Genomic DNA, 21,235 nt, shown 5'->3' with positions numbered 1-21,235 from the left:
TATAGAGTACTACTCCGGGTATGAGGAAGTGATGGTTAGTCTTATCCCCATATAGTGCATTCTGAACAAAAAGCCAACTGGCGCCCTTGCATATGTAAAAGGGCGAGTGGTCATTTACAATGAAAATGTAAAGAAAGCAAGCTAACTAAGCTAATACAATACAGGATATGAAAGTATGCTAGAAGGGGGTTGGATTGGGCATACGGCCATGAGCAACAGGCCCTGGACAAGCATGACCGTTACACCTTGCATCCCTCAAATTGATTTTTATATAAAAAAAATCAATGCACTATAACAGAATATGTGTAGAATAAACATGTGAAATAACATGCTTCAGAGAAAGGAAAGAACCATTCTCACCTTTGTAGATTCCCAAGCTCCTAGAATGATCCTCTCGATATTCCAATGAACGACTCCTCCAACGATCTTGAACACGAACATCTCCTTGAACAATCTTGAACATGACCACGAGAATAACCTTGTCATTATCAAGGATTCTAATTGAAGTATAGGTGATATTCAACTAGTGGAGAGGGTGAGGAGGAAAAACCTTTAGGAAAGTAGGAAGAATTTCTTTTTGTGACTTAGGGAAAAAATTGCACAATAAATCCTTTTACTTTTTTTAGCCTACTTATTAGGCATCAATAAAAGAGAAAGTTTTCGCATGGGCTCATCATCTGATGCAGAACGGATTTCATAACCACCATCCATCACCAATCACATTCCACATCCCACTTCAAACTTTTCGATTCCTCGGGGGACTCCTCTATTGTATTTCGAGCAAGGCAGTCCAGCTTCAAAGGCAGGTGAGCCGGGTCAGGAAGGAGTTTGACTGCTGGGATGGGATCGGATCCATCCTACTCGAAGCACTCCACCACGAATAAGAGTATTCAAGGTCATAAGAAAGACTTTATATAGAGAATGGTCAACCCCCCTTTTCAAAGTCTTTTTCCATTTTTTTTTTTTGTGCACAATTAATTAAATAACACTTATTTAATTAATTAGTATACTAATTAAATAATTATTTACACATTAAACCCAATTTAACGTATATATATTAATTATCATAAACATCGTATGTCTATGTGCAACACCTCTCTATTTATTAATTAATTTTTTGTGAATTTAATTTATTTGAATTAATTATTTGAATCTCATTCAAATGTTTCTTTCCAACTTCATTTGAATTATAGATCACATCCATAATCAATTATATGTTAATTATATTAATATACAATTTCCTCAAATTGATTTGAACAATTCAAACCATTCCTCTTTAATATCCTTTAATGAGCTAACAAGGGGACCTAGTAGATCTGTAGATCAGAAGCTCTAACGATATGAGATTAATTGACTAAACTCGTTAACCAATTTAATCAATATTCGTTAACTGTGGGTACACACCATTAAGACCCACAACTACACTCTTCTCACTACAGATATATTTCTGTGTCCACGAATATAGACCAATAACAGTAAGTTAGTCCTTCATGAGTATTCGTAACTCAAACTGGGTCAAATTACCATTTTACCCTTGAGTTACCTCTGACTTCTTAAGTACTAGTACTCCTCTAATAAACAACTTGTTTATGGTCCAACCAATAAACAGAAACCCCTCTCGAGCCAATGAGAGGGTAGCGCTCTTTGTTCAAGTCCCAGAGACACCACTTAAGGGAATACTCATCTACTTACCTTGAAGACGGGAAGAAGTGAATTCCATCTTGTATTATTATGTTTCTAGCACCCCGCCCAGTCTTGTCCCCAAATGATAGACTTATTGAGTTGATGAATTGACCACTCTCATCCATACAAATCAAAGGACAATCTCTCGTGAGTAGGAGTTCATAATATACTCAAGATTAAGACTAAGTTGCCTATGTAATCCTAGTGAAATAGAAACCTAACTAGTTAACAACGTGACATCTAGTGGTTACTATTTTGCGGTCTGGTCTTATGCAAACTCATTGCATAGGATACCCCCACTCGCATGTCACCTACACTAACGCATTGGATCATTGCGTTTGTATCAAATATAAAGTAAGTTGTATTTATAATGTTACCAGGATAAAGTACTGTCTTATCCCTATACTATAGACCCTTTAGATTGTATCTTGAATATTGATCCTTGTATATCTCCACATACAGTACAATACTCATAAGGAAACCTTGGATGTTAGTTTATTAGATTTAGGGTTATTAAGGCAAAATAGAAAACAACATAATAACATTTATTGAATTAACATCTATAACTCTTTATTGATGATAGTCACTTAACAACACTTACTATCTACGAGTTTTAGGGCATAAAACCCAACAAAAATATCCAACAACGCTCCACTATTTTCAAGATTTTAAAAATAAAAATACATAGATAAAGCAAGCAATTTTACTATGCAATAGGTGTAGATACTTTTTGGGTTTGAACCTCCACTTAGTGTTAGCAAATGTTCGTTTGAAAGAGTCATAGTGAATGAAGTATTGAACTAGGCCTTTTAGGCTGAACTTCTATTTACCACGCACATAGTACAAGTAATATTTAGGGTAGTCTTTAATATAGGATGCACATTAGACGGTCATACGCACATCTTATTCATAAGTGCTTTAAGGGAATAGCCCAACCCTTCTTGTAACGACCTCACTACTACACCCATATAGGTGAAAACCTCTCAATGATCGTTTGTAATCAACACCCTGCATAAAACATGCCTTGGCTTTCACTCAAAGTTTTAACTCTTATTAATCATCATATTATGAGAGCAATACCACCTTAGGAATGGGATGGGAGTTTTATTAATTAATGCTCTCCCTAGTTACACTCTAACTTAGTTATTATGTGACAACCCGACTCCCTAGGACTTAAACTAGGCCGTTACTATAGACATGCATGTATATATTTCAAATTGACATCTTTTCATGATTTAGTAAAACCAAATAAATAACATAAAATTTAATAACTTTACTAACAATAAATAAATGAAGTTCATTTAATTGAGTACCCTTAAAATAATAGAAGAAAATAAAATAAATAAATAAAAGACATCATCCAAAACATTTTTTTTTAAAATGTGTAAACAAAGAAAGACATGAGTGGAAGCATTGACTGGTCCCAGTGGCTCGATCATGGATTCTGCTTGTCATTCGTCGACGTGTTTCTACCTTTACCTGAAAAGAAACATGAGAAAGAATGAGTATAAAATACTCAGTAAGTAACCCCACTACTGGGGTCAGGCTAAGCATCTATATCCTCTAAATGTCACTCTCTAGTGGGACATTCATAAACCTCTACTTTTCATGGATGGTCATCTAGTGGATAATTGAAACTGTTGTACCATAACTGAGATGTACATACAAGCCTCTAGTGACATCTCGTAGGAGATCATAACCTCTGGTGAAGTCCCGAACGAGATCACTAACCTCTGGTGAATCCCGAAGGAAACAAAAGCCTCTAGTTAAATCCTGAAGGAGATCACCACCTCTAGTGAATCCCGAAGGAAACACAAACATTTAGTGAATCCCAAAGAAAACACAAACCTCTGGTGAATCTCGAAGGAAATACAAACCATTGGTGAAATCCCAAAAAAGAGCACCACCTTTGGTGAATCTCGAAGGAAACGCAAACCTCTGGTGAAATCCAAAAGGACATCATCACCTATAGTGAATCCTGAAGGAAACACAAACTTCTAGTGAAATCCCGAAGGAGAGTACCACCTCTGATGAATCCAGAAGAAAACACAAACCTTTGGTGGGTATCTAACTACGGGTAGGGGGTAACTATCACTATCATAAATAACATGCATCACAAAATAAAGTCCCCACAGTCATGCAAGTACATATCATCGGGCTCAATATTCTTCTAGCAGATTATATAAAAACTTAAATCATGCTTACACTCATAACATGTTTCAAAACATAATTAAGATAAGCTTATTTATCCTCATGCATCTTGATGCAAACTGTCTTAGACTCCTCAAAATTTTTCTTAAATTTATCGTCTGGCACAAAGACGATTCTAATAGTTTACTTACCTCAAGTTAGGCTAAAAAAATGTCAACACGTCAACAATCTACCGAAAAAATTCCCAAATTAAAACCTAGAGAAAAATCCAAATTGAAGGCCACAACCAATAACTAAATGAATCCAAAATTTAATCCCAAAACAACTCACCCTAAAGTGTAGTTTGATCCAAAACTACTCCCAAACCATGATTAAGGTGCCCAAACTAGAAAGTGATCCAAAATCAACTTTCTAAATCACCATGAAATCAAAACCCAAGCCAAACTTTAGTGGCTATTTGAGATTATATAAAAATTCACAAAAAGGACTAACAACATCTCACCCAAAGGTACAGAGGTAATGGAAGGTCCGAAGACCAATAGATCTGTGCAAGGCGACGACAGGCGATTGATCGGGCATGCGAATGATGGTGGCGACTCCTCCGATGGCCAATAATGGAGATGTACGGCAGTGAAGACTCCACCAGTTGAAGCTCGGCTGTAGCGCCTATGAAGGTGAGAACAACAAAAGAAAAAGAACGCTACATGAGGGCCCTTTTTTTCGCGTACGTGAGGTTGAGAGTGAGAGAGAGGGAAAAGCTAATAATAAATTCTTTTTCTCTTCTTTTTTAATTCATCACTTAATTCCAATATATATGTACACCAAAAAAAAAAAAAAAAAAAAAAAACCTTCATTTTCCTTCTCCAATTCCAAATCCACAATCCTTTGGATTTTTTCTTTTTATTAAAAAACCCAAATCCTATTGGGAAAATAGATCTAAATACTATCCCAATAAATTGATTTAATTTTGATTATCTCCTTCAAACTATAAAAATAAAAACTAAATCTCCCAATTTTAATTCAATTTAAATTGAAATAAATCCTAAATTCTCCTTAAAATAAAATTTAAATTCCAAAAATCTTCATTGAGTAAAATTTAAAATTGAAATATCCTTCCACAATAATTTAATTTAACCTCCAAAATTCTAAATAATTCTCAAATATTACAAATAACCGAACTTAAATTGTATAAAAATTTGGGATGTCACATTCTTCCCTCCTCAAGAAACTTTTGTCCTTGAAAGTTTATTCCTAATAAAGCTCTGGGTATTGGGCTCTTATACCATCCTCTTGCTCCCATGTAACCTCCTCGAATTGGTGATTCTGTCATAAAACTTTCACTAATGCTATCTCTCTATTGCGTAACGTCCTCACCTCTCTGGAGAGAATTCGAACAGGCTTTTCCTCATAACTTAAGTTCTCATTCAACTGTAATGGTTCAAAGTCCATCACATAGGACAGATCTGTCACATACATTCTCAACATAGTGTTGGGTTGAATGTCCTAAAACTTGTTGTTTGTAAAGGTAAACATATTTTATTGTCAATAAAGATGTTATTCGACATTTATTCAATAAAGTTGTTATTGAATTTTATAAATTACATTTGTAAAGACTAAATCCAATAAACTAAGATCTATGGTCATTATATGAATACTTGAAGAGACAAAAAGATGGATCAAGTTCGAGTAAATAACCAAAACGGTCTATAGTATACGAATAAGGTTGGGTGCCTTATTCTGATAATACTATCAGATGCGGCCCACTCTGTAGTTGTTACAATATGTTGTAAGGTGCTACAAATGAAGTGATTCTAATTCTCTCATGTATTAACATGAGGAATGGGGATATCCTATGCAATGAGTTTGCGTAAGATCGAACCAAGAAATAAGTTACTTTTACTTTATAATGTTATTTAGTATTTAAACTGACTATTTCGCTGAGATGACCTAGGTGACTTGATCTTAATCCTGAGCTAACAATGAACTCCTATTTGTTCGAGATTACCCTTAGATTTGCATAGGTGAGGGTTGGCTTAATGGTGCCGGCTCAATAAGCCTCCCATTTTAAAGGTAAGACCGAATAGATAGTTGGTGACATAGGGTGCAAGATGGAATTCACGCCTACCCAATTTAGGGATAGTAGAGAGGTTGTTCTCTTAAGTGCTGACTCCGAGTCTTGAATAAGGGGCCCCACCCTCTCATTCACCTAAGAGGGATCCGATTTAGTGATTGGATCACAAACCAATGGTTCATTAGAGGATCAGTGGAACTTAGGGAGTAAGATGTAATTTCGGGGAGAGTACTTGAACCAGCCGTTAATACAAACAACCTATGAAGGGTCGACTTACTAATTATAGTTAAATTAAGTAGAGACAAATATATCTACAGTGAGAAAAGTGCAACTATCGAGCTATAGTGGTGTGACTCGGTAGTTAACGAATATTAATTAATTTGGTCTAAAGAGTTTTAGCAAATTAATCTCAAATCATTGGAGCTCATGATCTCTAGGTTCATAAGATCCCTCTACTAGCTCGTAAAACATGAACACCTTTAATTAATAAATTGAATGAATTTGAAACAATATCAATTTCAATTTCAATTTGAAAGGTTCAAAATGAATTTAGGGTTTTCAATTTGAAGTGTTCAAATTGTAATTAGGGTTTGAATAATTATATTCGATATAATTAAACGTTTAATTTATCGAAATTAAATGAAATTGAAGAGTTCATAATATTTAAATATTAATAACATCAATAGAATTCATGTTTAAAATTTGGTGTTTGATTAATTTAATATTTGATATTAAATAATTATTTAATAAATTAAATTTATCTAATTAATTAAAATCAAATTAATTTTCAATTTTAATTCAATTTGAGAAATTGAATTTTGAAATTTTAAATTTAACTAATTTTGAATTAATTGAGATTAAAGTTCAAATTGGAACTTAAGTTTTTTTAGTGGAAACATCCAAACTTCACTTGAAGTAGGAGATGGATTGTTTCTAATTAGAACACCTAGGCCACTTAAACTTAAGCTTGGATGTGGCATTGACTCTTCTCTTCGGTGCTTGCATGAAGATGGGAGGTAAACTCTTTGATTTTCTCAAATTTGAAGAGGTTGGCTGCTGGAAATTGGTTTCTGCACAAGAGTTCTTCTTCCTACCAAAACCCACTCCACTCCCTTCACAAAGTTACTTTTTTTTTTTAGTTCCACCACTCAAATTCAAGGCTGAGAATAGTAGAGAAGATCTTTTGGTAGTTCATTGAGTTTTTAAAGCTGAGAATTCGAAGAGAGTAGCTGGATTTTGGAAGATTCTCCAAAGGTTTGTCTTTTTAAAACCCTATTCTGTGAAAATATGTTTTACGTGCTTTTAAAACTCAAAATAAATGTAATTAGAGTGCTTATTGATTATGATTGTTTCCATTGTATGCTTCTACATTCTATCACACAGATACATGAAAAACATTATGAACTGAAGAGAGAGATAACAACAACGACAACCGATAAGCTACAGAACCAATTCACTCCAATACCTCGAAAGGTCCAATATATCGTGGACTTAGTTTTTCATTTCTTCCAAACCTCATAACACCTTTCATAGGTGTCACTTTCAAGAATACCTTGTCACCAGTTTCAAACTCTAGGTCTTTACGCCTAATATCAGCATAATTCTTTTGTTTGCACTGAGTTGTTTGCAATTTTGCATATGTGCTCTAATCTTTTATGTTGTCTCGTTCATGGTCTGTACCAACTCAGGTCCTAGCAACTTCCGTTTACCAACCCCATCCCAACATACAGGTGACCTGTAACTCTTCTCATATAGGGTCTCAAACGTCGACATGCCGATGGTAGCCTGATAACTGTTATTATATTCAAATTCCATCACATTTTGGAGGTTAAAATTGAATTATCATTTCACAATAATTCAATTTCACCTCCACAATTCTAAATAATTTTCAAATATTACGAATAACCAAATTGAAATTACATAAATATTTGAGATGTCACATATTACCTATTGAACCTTTTTCATGGGATCTCTATTCTTTGAGGTTGGGTATCCATTGTGGTGATCATATCGTAGGCTTTAGTCTCATTCCCCTCGATGATTTACAACTTTATTTGATTTATCAAATCAAACTTGTATGGCACTTTCTATAATGCATATACATCCATTATCAACTCAATTGCATTACCACATAATTAAATTAACATTACATATACACCTACACAACTTAATTAACTTTGATCAATAAAATCAAATGATTTTATTTCCACTTAATATTAGCTTTCATCACTTTACCCCCACATTTTGAGATATAGTGGATAACTTAGATAACTTAATATCTCTCAAAATATTTATGCATAAAACATAAAACATGATAGATAAGTGAAAACATCATCGATTAATTATCCCTAAAATAATTAATTTAATTTCACACATAAAATCAATATATCTCATACATAAAAATATGTTGTCTATAATATCTTCTCATGTTTACTCTGTAAATAGTAAAATCACATGACAACATAAAACATTAATTAATACAAGAGGTAATTAAATATAACAATATGTTGAGCATATTAAAATTAATCTTACGAATTCACAATTTATATTATTAAACATATATGGTAGAAAATAACAAGGTATTTAGGTGAGTTTTATTGGGTTTTTGGATAAATTAAAGGTCCAATAGCATTCTTGTAATTATGAGCGGTGACAATTTTGTAATTATCCCTATATTCTCCAAAAATAGGGCTGAATTCGTGTGATTTGTTTTTGCAAAAGAGAAGGGAGCCGTCTGGGAGAAAACGGAAGTCGCAGCCGTCTGGGAGGAAATCTGAGACAAGGACCATCCGGTTTTTAAAGAAGAAGGAAGACCTGAGAGTGGTGTTCGGCCGTGCGGCAGCGGGTCGCGTGGGTATCTCAGGCAAAGTGCAGGCAAGTCGACCGGCGCGCTGATTGCCGTCCGAAGCCTGGCGTCGACCGTGGGTATCGTCCGACCGTGCTGTGCTTGGCGTGGTCCCACGGTGAACGATTGCGTCCGACGAGGAGGCTGCCCGATTTACACCTTGTAGACTGGGAGTCTTGCGTGGGTTCCGTTTGGTGGTTCGTCGGTCAGAGGCGGGTAGCACAGTTTGTTGTTCTCGGTTTTCAGAGGCGACGACGTTGTTTGCGAATCTGTGAATCTATAATTTGTAAAATTTCTTTATTACTCATTAATAAAATTAATTTAAACTGGTTCTCTAGACCAAACTGGTCGAACCACTATATATCTTGGTTTTCTTTACTACTTTCGATTGTGGTAGTGTGTGCTTGCATATTCTTTGTTTAGGACAGATGGCTTCGATGTCTACTCGAAAAGATGATGAAAAAGATTAAGGTTATTCTGGTACAACTAGCTAAAATCTTAGACGAAGATAAACAATTACATAAGCTGAAAAAAGGATATGGATGAGATGGCTTCGACGATAATTCTAACAGATGAGAAAGTTTTTATTTGACTAAGTCCTTGCCAAATAAATTATATCTAAAGGAGAAATTCTTTGGTTATAAGATGGATTCAAGTAAAGGCTTAGAAGAGAACCTAGATAAATTCCAGAAGATTATAGTTGATCTCAATAACATCGGTGAGAAGATGTCGGATGAAAATCAAGCAGTTATTCTTCTGAATTCTTTGCCAGAATCGTATCGAGAAGTTAAGGCAACTATTAAATATGGACGGGATTCATTGTCCATGGATATAGTATTGGATGCTTTGAGAACGAGAAATCTTGAGATTAAAAAGGAACACAAGGATGGAGAGTTACTCATGGCCAGAGGCAAAAGTGAGAAAAAGAACGGAAAAGAAAAATAGTCGAGATTCAGATCGAAATCAAAGGGGAAAACCAAAAAGTGTTTCCTATGTCATAAAGAATGACACTTTAGAAAAAATTGTCATTTGAATAAGAACAAGAAAGCATCAAGTAGCAAACATGCAGGAGATTGTAGTGCAGCAAATGTTATATGATTCAGTAGAGGTTTTGATGGTGTCCAACAGGGACATTCAGAATGTTTGGATCATGGATTCAGTGTGCAAGTTTCACATGACTCCTAATCAGGATTTCTTGATTGACTTTCAAGAAAATGATGGGGGATCAGTTTTGCTTGGTGGTAATGGTGCTTGTGGTGTAAAAGGAATTGGGTTAGTTCGAATTTCAACACATGATGGTATGATCAGAATTCTTACAAATGTAAGGTATGTTCCAGAACTCAAACGAAATCTAATTTCTCTGGGCGAATTAGATAGAACAGGTTATTTCTATAAATCTGAGAATGAAATTTTGAAGGTTATCAAGGGTTCTTTGGTTAAACTGAAGGGGACCTTGAGGAATGGACTTTATATGTTGGAGGGTAGTGCAGTTTCAGGTAGTGCTGTTGTTGCATTTGGGAAAGAAACAGATAAATCTATGTTATGGCATAACAGACTAGCTCAGGTGAGTGAAAGAGGTCTTCAACTCTTTCAGAATAAGGTTTGCTTGGAGGAGTTAAAGACATTGAACTCCCATTTTATAAACATTGCACAATGGGAAAGTCTACCAAAGTAAAGTTTGGGAAAGGGAAGCATTCTACCAAAAGAATTTGGATTATGTTCATTCAGATTTGTAGGGTCCTACAAAGGTACCTTCTATGGGAAGTTCGAGATACTTTATGTCGATCATTGATGGTTTTTCAAGAAAGGTGCAGATGTATCCACTGAAACAGAATGATGAAGCTTTTGGGAAATTTCTTGAATGGAAAAAGCAGGTTGAGAACCAGACAGGCAGTAAGGTAAAGTATCTAAGGACAGACAATGATTTAGAATTTGTGAATCACAAATTTGATAAATTTTGCAAATCTGAGGAATTATGAGGCATTTCACTGTTACGTACACTCCACAGCAGAATGGTTTAGCTGAGAGGTTCAACAGAACAATTATGAAGCATACAAGATGTCTCTTGACAAATGCTTCATTACCCTTCAAATTTTGAGGGAAGCTGCCCAAACAACCTGTTATCTTATTAATAAGAGTCTGTCTTCTGCTTTAGGCCTAAAGACTCCTTAGAAGATATGGACAGGAAAAACTCCAAGCTTGGATCATCTTAGAGTGTTTGGATGTTCAGCTTATGCTCATGTTAAAGAAGGAAAGCTGAATAAGAGGGCACTAAAATGTATGTTTATTGACTATCCTTACGGTGTTAAAGGATATAAACTTTGATGCTTGGAAGAGGGTAGAAATAAATGCATTATCAGTAGAGATGCGACCTTTAATGAAACAAAGATGTCATTTCGTGTCAAAGAGAAGCAGAAACAGCAGACAGTTGATCAGGTTGAGACAGAGGTTAGAATTGATTCTAAAGCACGACCATCAGTTAGTTCAGGTGATTCCAGTGATCAGTCATTCAGTTATGATAGTAGACAACCTCAACTATAGAGGACTTTGATTGATGAGGGAGCTTTTGGTGAAGAAAGCTCAAGTAGCAGTGACCTACAGAACTATCAGCTTACTCGTGATAGGCCTCAGTGGGTGAGGCAAGCTCCTACGAGGTATGGTTATGCTGATTTTGATGCTTATGCTCTTACTTGTGCAGCTGACAGTATTGAAGCATAGCCTCTTACTTTTGAGGAGGCTATTTTATCTGATTCTAAGGAACAATGGAAGGATGCTATGGAAGCAGAGTTGTTCTTATTGCAGAAGAAGCAGACATGGTCATTGGTTTTAACCTCCTAATCAGAAACTCATTCAGTCAAAGTGGATTTATAAAATCAAGCCAGGTACAGAAGGTGACAGCAAGCCTAGGTATAAGGCTAGACTGGTAGCCAAGGGCTACACTCAAAAAGAGGAAGTTGACTTTCATGAGATTTTCTCTTCGGTGGTGAGGCATTCGTCCATTCGATTAATTTTATCTATTGTTGTTCACTTTGGTATGTTTCTTGAATAGATGGACATCACCACAACTTTCCTTCATGGTGAATTGGAAGAAGTGATCTACATGGCTCAACCTAAGGGCTATGAGGCAAAAGGAAAGGAAGACATGGTTTGTCGTCTTCACAGGTCCATCTATGGACTGAAGCAATCGCCGAGACAGTGGTATATCAGGTTTGACACCTTTATTCTGAAGTAGGGGTTTCACAAGAGCTCATATGATGCCTGCGTGTACTGGAAACTATCTCAGAAAGGTACATATACTTATCTACTTCTATATGTAGATGATATGATTTTGGGGTCTAAGGATTATTCTGAAATCTGTGATCTCAATAAACGATTGAGTAATGAATTTGAGATGAAAGATTTAGGTGAACTGAAAAGGATCCTAGGCATAAATATGAAAAGAGATAGGGAGAAAGGTTTGTTAACCATTTCGCAGGAGAGTTATGTGCATAAACTGCTTGAGAAGTATAATATGTCTGGTTGTAAGGCATTTTTGATACCCTTAGCATCTCATTTTAGGCTTTCTTCGTCTCAGTGTCCTGTTACTGAACAAGAAAGGTTAGAGATGACTAATATTCCCTATTGTAATGTTGTTGGAAATATTATGTATTTGATGATTTGTACTAGGCCTGACTTGGGATATGTTATGAGTATGATAAGTAGGTTTATGTCAAATCCTGGGAAGGAGCATTGGAATGCAGTTAAATAGGTGCTTCGATATTTGAAAGGTAGTGCCAGTGTATCATTTTGCTTTAACAGGGATTGTGATAAATCAGTACTGTTGGAAGGCTTCACAAATGTAGATTATACTACAGACCTTGAGAAAAGAAGGTCTCTATCAGGTCACATTTTTCGTTTGTTTGGTAATGTGGTCAGTTGGAAGGTTGCTCTACAGTCAGTTGTTGCCTTTTCTACTACTGAATCAGAGTATATTTCAGTGGGTGAAGCTGTAAAAGAGGCAGTGTGGTTGAAAATGATAGTTGGTGAGTTGTTGTCGCAGGAGTTCATTCCTATCGTCTGTTGTGATAGCTAGAGTGCTATTCATCTTGCGAAGAATCCATCTCATCATGAGAATTTGTGGCCTAGAAAGATGTTGAACTGGTCAAGGTTCATACAGTTGAGAATTTGTCAGATATGTTAACCAAGGTTCTTCCAGCCCATAGGTTTAAATACCTATTAGATGAGCTGAATATTAAATCTGGATGATAGGAAGATTGGAAAATCAGCTTGGCACTTAAATATCCTTGTTATGATGGATATTTGTAGAAAACAACAAGGTATTTAAGTGGGTTTTATTGGGTTTTTGGATAAATTAAAGGCTCAATGACATTCTTATAATTATGAGCAATGACAATTTTGTAATTATCCCTATCTTTTCCAAAAATAAGCTGAATTTGTTTGACTTGTTTTTGCAAAAGAGAAGGGAGCCGCCTGGGAGAAAACGGAAGCCACAGCCGTCTGGCAGGAAATCTGAGACAAGGGCTTCCGGGTTTTTCAGAAGAAGAAACACCTGAGAGTGGTGTTCGGTCGTGCGGCAGCGGGTTACGTGGGTTTCTCCGGCAAAGTGCATGCAAGGTGACCGACGCGCTGATTGTCGTTCGGAGCCTAGTGTCAACCGTGGGTATCGTCTGACCGTGGCTGTGCTTGGCGTGGTTCCAGCGGTGGACGATTGCATCCGACGAGGAGGTTGTCCGATTTACGCCGTGTAGACTGGGAGTCTGGTGTGGGTTCCATTTGGTGGTTCGCCGGTCAAAGGCGGGTAGCACACTTGATTTGGGCTGTTTTGCATCGGGTTGTTCTCGGTTTTCAGAGGCGATGTTGTGTGCGGATCTCTCTCGGTATCAATGGATATTGAAATTACAGATTGGTGATTTTGTTGATTATCTGTAATTCGTAAAATTTCTTTATTGTTCATTAATAAAATTAATTCAAGCTGGTTCTCAAAGTGGATGTAGACCAAACTGGTCGAACCACTATATATCTTGGTGTTCTTTACTATTTTCAATTTATTTCTGCTGATTGTTTGCATTCTGTTTGGCCATCTAAGTTAGGTTCAAAAACTCTCACATACATGTGCTCAATAAAATATTCATGCCAAATAATTCTACATTTTCAATCAAATTGAAAATATAATGTAATTAATGTAGCCCAACATGATATTAAGAAGCCCTTATAAAGATTATTACATATCATTCTTAGAGCCATTAAGATCTTTGACTTCTATCAATTTGTAGGTTTCACAAATATAAATATTTTATATGGGTCTTTATCTACTGTTAATTAATTACTTTCAATACGTAATAAGTTACTTTCACCAATTGTTCAACAAGTAATAAGATTAATTAATTTAAAATTTGTTTTTTTAAACAATTGGTGAAATGAGTAACTTTAAGCTTAATTTTAAAATAAAAAATTAAATAGTCACCAAAGAATTTTAGATGTCTCGTTCCATACATATCTTACTCAACTCGAGGTGAATAATAACTTACCAATTGTTTTTTTTTTTCCTTTTCAATGGTTCCAAGGGCCTTTGTTATAGTTTATACATGTCAATCGAGACCATCACGCATGAAAATCTCTCTCCCCTTAATCGAGGCCATCTCCGAAAGGAAAAATGTCACCTTCCTTCTTCACAGAGATCGTGGATAATCTACGCATTACACCATCGATTTCTTCACAGAGGCCGTCGATTTTTCCCATCTTGTCTCCGATACTGAGTATTAGATGATGAAGCAGAGAGAAAGTTGCCTAAAAAGTGGAGAAAATTAGGGTTTCAATGGAAAAGGAGAGTAAGAGATGAAGGAGATGTGAAAGAATTGACGAGTGAGTGCAGCAACCAAAAAATAGAGAGAGAGCGCCAGCTTTAGAGAAAAGATGGAAATCTGAAAGAAAAAAAAAAACGTGAAATATATGAAAACACATCCATTTACCCCATTGGTTAGTGTTTTTAAGCCCATGTTTTTTAAACCTAGGGGCCAAACAAAGATTGGCCACTACCAAGGGCAATTTAGTCAGCCACCCAACTAATGAATTCGATCCCACCCTACGAAAAGTCAATTCCATTAATAATATATTGACCTTTTTTTTATCATTATATATTATATTAATAAATACCCTCTTGATCTGAACTAAGAAGATAANCAAGAATTATGAAGGGATCCATACTTACCAAGTGGAGAGGGACAGTAAACTCATAATGTTTGTATTACTTGTAATTTGTGATTTCAAGGTCTGAATTATTGTATGACCTTTTAAATTATAATTTTATAACAAAATTTACGAATTAAATGTAATAGATTTACAATCCATATATGAATAATATGTCATAGCCACAACGTTCGATGATGATGTGGCATGTTATACTTTTTGACCAAAAAATGGATTTGACAATGGAATTTAAAAAAAAAGAACAATAATTGATAAAACGGACAAATTCTGGACTTCAATGTCGGTTTAAAGGGCTTCATTTGATTCTTGGGCTTCAGTTGCAACTGACATTAAAGGGCTTTGATATCGGTTGCAATCGACATTAAAGACAATGTTATTAAAACCCTTTAATGTCGGTTAAAACCGACATTAAAGACAACCGACATTAAAGGGCTTTAATAACACTATCTTTACTGTCGATTGTCAACCGACATTAAAGCCCTTTAATGTCGGTTTAGCCCGAAATTCTTCTAGTGTCTCCAATGACAAACTCTAACACTCAACTCTAATAACCAATTAGATCAATCATATGCTTAAGAAAACAAATATGAAGAAATCCGGCCAATAAAAATATTTTTAATTATAAATTTAAAATAATTAGTTCATGGTGTTTAATAGTCTTCGCTTATGGTAATTTAACTTGAAAGAAACATTTATAGGATATAACGAACTAATAAACTTCTAGTAAACCCTTTTGAGAAAATATAATCCGTTTTTCATTTAAAAATATTTAAATAAAAATGATTTTTTGAAAAGTTTGAACTCCATCCTACGATTGTTGAAGTAATATACATGTGTACGTGTTTGCATGTGTATGCGTGTGCGGTTGGGACAAAATAAAAAATAAAAAATAAATATAAAAAAGACAGATTATTGAGTGGCATGTGGTTCACAATACTTTATATTGCCTATGACTCAAGAGAGAGAATGCAACAAACTTGAACTTCACGTGATTCGATTTGGTGTAAATTCACGAGGATCTTCATACGTGACATCCCCAATATTAAAGTTAACATAGTCCACGCTAAACATTATTTTCCCTACTTTTGAATAACTTGATTTTTTTAATATTATTTTGGTTATCACGAGATTCGCTCAATTTTAGTCTTTAAGATTCCTTGGGTAACTATTTTATTTTTTATTTTTTATTTTTAAAAATTAAGTTTATTTCTCTATATTTCTTATATTGTTCTTCATATTTCTCAAGTACAATAGTTTCATTCTTAGCCAAATTCCAAAATCAAAATCTAAGTTTTTAAAAAACTACTTTTTTTAATTTTCAAAATTTAGCTGGGTAAAAAAAATAGATACAAAAGAAAGAAATTTAAGGGTGGAAGTAGTGTCTATAGATTAATTTTCAAAAACAAAAATAAAAAACTAAATAATTATCAAACAAGACCTAAACTTTCAGATGTCTAATTTTAGTATTTGTACATTCAATCAATCTTAAATTTAGCATCTCAAAGTATAATTTCATCAAAATTAGATGAAAATAATTATTATTTTCATGCAATAAAACACACTATATGAATATATACTGTCTCTTATACACATCTAGATGTGTATAAGAGACAGAATAAATACCCTCTTGATCTGAACTAAGAAGATAAAAATAAAAGAGGTTTCTACGTAGAAGACCTAAACGAAAAAACTTTATATTTCATAAATGTTTTAAATTTGATTTTTTTTTTTCAAATATGACTTTTAGAGTAATTTAGACAATTATATCCTTTTTCTTTTATTTATATCCGATTTATATATTTTTCTATTTTCAAAGCTACTTTAATAATGTGGAGAGAAAAAATATTTATTATAGAAAAAAATGTATTTAATATAATTTTTTTCATTTATTAATTGGAGAGAGAAAATATATTTATTGTAAATTTTTTCTATTTTCCAATTTGAAAAAAAATGTATTTAATGAAATTTTATTTTCTATTTACGTTGGTTTTCGCGTATCCACTTATTGACTTTTCTGATAATTAATGATTATTTTAAATATAATCTAGAACATTTTGAGATATTCATGGTTATTTTAAATAGGTATTTGAAAATATTCTAACCAATATATGAAATATACTACAGTTTATAAATTAGAGATTGACTTAATGTTTGACCTAAATCAGGTATAAACCAATATATCAAATATACCACAACATATAAATCTTCATAAATTTTATTTACGTCGTAGTATATACATCATAATACATGAAGTTTAAATAAAAAAAAAACCCACGTTTATATCAAATAAACGAATAAGTATACCACAATATATATCAAATTTCATATGGAAGCTAAAAAAAAGTACATATATCATAGTATATATAAAAAATAGGGAAAAAATAAAATTAAAAGTTGAATCGAGTCCATCATTCGTCTGCTTTGAGTCTACCATCGTCGTTCTTGTCGTCCTGTGCTTGCGCCACGTCATCCGTCTCCCACCTATAACATACCACCATAAGGAGAAAAGAGATGGAGGGAGGGAGAAAGAGAAAAGAGAGGGAGGAAAAAGAAATAATCTTGAAGCATGAGGTAAAGAGAATAATATATATATATATATATATAGGTGAGAATTAAATTATAAATAGCCACTGATATTAGTGAAAATAGGGAGACTAATAGGTCTTTTTTTGTAAAAAAATGAAACCTTCAAGACATTAACGTAACACGGAACTATTTTTAAAATCTTTTAGGTAGAAATCCCAAAATAAAACTAAGGCTTATATCTTCGATTTGGGCGGGCTTGTGCAGTTGTGCTCCACGACAATCCATCACTTTTTAAAATGCAATATATTTATTTTATTTAGAAAATTAACCTATTACATAGTCAATATTTCACAAATTTTTAATAATATTTCATAACTAGATTTTAACAATATTTTAAAATATTTTAAACATTTTGATAGATCTTCTCTCATCTTTTGATTTCATAATATTTTAAATAAAACATATATATCATTTTAGTATTATTTATATAACGATTTTATTTACTAAAAAATGTAAATATATATTGCATATACCAAATTTATTTTTTGGTATGTTTACAAATATACCAAAAGATTATACATCACATATATTGTAAGGTATATAAGACAATATATTGTTCAGTATATTCTAGAAAAAAAATTAACTGAGCTAGTATAGTAAGCTTAAAATTCTTCAAATTGAGATTATTTAACACTAAAGTTATGGACTCATTTTATCATGATTGGAACCAATCACTTTCTTGAACCTTTTAGACGTGAGATAATTGATATTCTAATATTTTGCGAAAATCCAATACTAGTCTCTCTGTCGACCACCTCTGAGACCAACTTTGGCGACAACCATTCCTCGCAAACTACTCCAATCAAAACTCAACCAACTTCGCGACCACCACCTACAAACAACTCCGACAACCACCTCATATGACCAACACCAGTGATCAATTTTCTATGATCAACTTCAACAACTACCTCCCGCAACCAACTTCAATTGTCATTTGACGACCAACTCCAAAGACCAACCCCATTAACCAACTAAATCGATTATCTCACTACAAGAATTTTGGGCTTTAATGTCTGTTGGAAAAAGTGAAATCAGATATATAATGTCGGTTTTGTTTTTTTTTTTTAAAGCAGATCTTTAATATCGGTTTTAAACCGACATTGTAGGGGTACCTTTAATTTCGATTTTAAACCGACATTAAAGATCCGCTTCACTATTTCCTCTAACTTTCTATTTTCTCCCCATTTTTTTCATTTCCCTCTTCACTCTCCCTCTATTTTCTTTTTCCTCTCATTCTCACACTTCCCTCTTCAAACCCTGTTCTTTCTCACTCCTCTCTTCCAAATACTTACCATTCGTCCATCGATCGTGAGTGAAGAGTCTGTCGTGGTTTAGATCTGGCCTTCGTGCAGGTTTGTTCGTCGTGCAAGTCGCGTCGTCACACCTATAACTCGGATTTGCTAGTCGTTCCGCCAGATCTGCTACCAATTTCGTCGTCATTTGCGTGTCTCCATCGGATCTGCTATTCGTTTCGTCGTCCTTCGCGTGTCTCCACCAGATCTGTTGTCATCGTCGTTCGTCGTTCGTTCCGCCGTCGGATCAGGTGCGTTCACCTAGCCATCAACCTCTTTTCATTTGTGCTTCTATTTGCGTTTTCGTCACCATCTTCGTTAGTCATCTGTAGGTCTTTGTCCATCGCGCTACCGTCACCATTATGTTTAGTATGCTCTTCTTCCCTTCTTTTTCCATCGCTATCACCATCAGTATGCTCTTCTTCTCTTTTCTTTCTTAAACTCACAGCAATTTTTGTTCTTATGTTTACGCCTCTCAACTGTTTGTGTGAATGTCTTAATGAAAGCCAACTACGGTTTCACTCCAATATGTCTCTCTGCTTCTAGATTTGGGCCTTTTTATGTGTCTATGGCCTTTGAAATTCGATTTGATTAATGGTTTTGTTGTATATGATACATTTGTTGAATTACTTGAAGTTTTAGAGCAGAATTACTTGCTACCTTTTGTGATAACATCCTTAAGAAAGGTAGGAGTGAGAAGCTGAACGATGAAGCAATTGAGGAGACACTTGAGAAGGTAATTTTTCTATTTATTATTCTTTTGAAGTTCATTTAATGTTTGAATTTTAGAATTCATATGGTTTAAAAACACAAGTCGTGAAGTTGTTGGCATATATTTGCGACAAAGACCCGTTTGTTGAATTCTATTAGTAAATATTGATACTTTTTAAACAGTTGCTACTTGTATAGAATGCGTGTTTTTTTAATGACCTTGATAAGAGTGTTCCAATGTCATTCAGTTGTTTGTATGTTTTTTTTTTTAGTTTTATCCTGGAACAACTTATTTTATGCCAATAGTCGCAGGAAAAAAAAAATTGCCCAAAGGCTTCTCTTTGACAAGAGTGCCAACGATGACCATGGGAGAAGTACATTGACCAAGTTGAAGCAACAATGTGGTGGCCAGTTCACCTTTAAGATGGAGGGAATGGTAAGCATAAATTTACTATTTTTTTTATATATTAGAAAATTTAATTTATCTCAATTTATGCAATAAACTTTAAAAAAACAGTAATCTATTATACATTTAAATAATTATTCGCAGGTATTGTGATTGTTTTGTCATTGGAATGTATTGTCCTGAGTCTTATTCTTGTCAAATGTGCTTTAGCATCCCTAAGAATGTATATATTGTTATTATAGACCTTTCTATAATAATAGTTGAATATAATAATTGTTTTTCTATCTATTTTTTCTTTATGTCCAAGAAAGCACTCCATATTTTCTCTATTGTTCTTGTAGGTTCTTGAATATATGTATTGGAAGAGTTCTGTAAGGGAATGAGAATAATCAAAATGCTCGACATTGTAAGCCTCTATTTAGAATGTTTGTTTGTTGAGAGGGAGAATGCTTTGGCATTATAAGGATTTAAGAGAATTGTGCATGTTTCAAGAAAACTTTTGTTTCCTTAGTTATACTCCTACGAGTTTAGCTTTAGTTCATATTGATTGAAGTTGCCTCACATTTGTGTTCTCTCAATCTCTTCCTCTACCATATACTTTTAATGGTGTTGTTTGTGTGTTTTTTAGGTATTTGGAAGGGGTGGAGAGGAAATGGATTTCTTACAATAGCAAGGGATTCACGTAAAAATTGTTCTTGGTAAGTGCATTTTTTGAATGCTTGCAGTTTTAAGCACAGTTTCTAAATGTTTCAAGTGACTCTAATGATATGAAAATTCCTATTTGAGAAGTTATAGTGTGCTTATTTCTCTTTGGATCATATTGGATTAGAATGTAACACCCGTTTATGACTCATGAGTATTATTTATTTGTAGTTTAGATTTGATTCAAGGTGTTTGAGTTTATGGGTTACACTATGGTAGTTTGTGGGTTATTCATGCATTATGATAGTTTTTGTGATAACTTTTGAGATTTGAAGTACATTGTGAGCTAAATTTGCTTATTGAAATATGTGTTCTTGAATATTCATTTTTTGGGAATTCTGATAGTTCTGTTGAGAACAAGTGGTTGTGAAATATTTTTGGGAGTGTGTTTCTTTGAACAGGTTCAAGGTAAATTTTTGGTTTTATTGTGGTAACATCGTTATGCTGTCGAAAATTTTCCTTCGTCTTCGTATCTCATATCTAGGTAAGCAAGCTTCTCTTCTTCAAGATCTTGAAAAAGAAGGTTCTCTCATTTATTCAACTATTGAGTTTTCTTGTTTTGCAGGTGCAACAAAGGAGTA

At 34.1% G+C, this 21,235-nt stretch overlaps 1 long non-coding RNA gene across 3 annotated transcripts; it reads left to right on the top strand.

Annotated features, from left to right (window-relative positions):
* Nucleotides 1-18,769: 18,769 nt before the first annotated feature.
* On the top strand, nt 18,770-21,235 carry LOC120074525. 3 transcript variants are annotated; one of them, XR_005481005.1, is made up of 7 exons: nt 18,770-19,086; nt 19,168-19,571; nt 19,859-19,982; nt 20,294-20,358; nt 20,581-20,650; nt 21,056-21,138; nt 21,220-21,235. It is a non-coding gene; the product is annotated as an uncharacterized LOC120074525 (long non-coding RNA). The 3 variants fall into 3 exon arrangements; XR_005481003.1 differs by having other exon boundaries at nt 19,853-19,982; XR_005481004.1 differs by lacking the exon at nt 20,294-20,358 and having other exon boundaries at nt 19,853-19,982.

The sequence above is a fragment of the Benincasa hispida genome, chromosome 3 (assembly GCF_009727055.1).
Source record: "Benincasa hispida cultivar B227 chromosome 3, ASM972705v1, whole genome shotgun sequence".
NCBI classification, from domain to species: Eukaryota; Viridiplantae; Streptophyta; class Magnoliopsida; order Cucurbitales; family Cucurbitaceae; genus Benincasa; species Benincasa hispida.
Note: the sequence above shows the minus strand (reverse complement) of the source record. Positions and strands in the feature narration are given on the sequence as shown.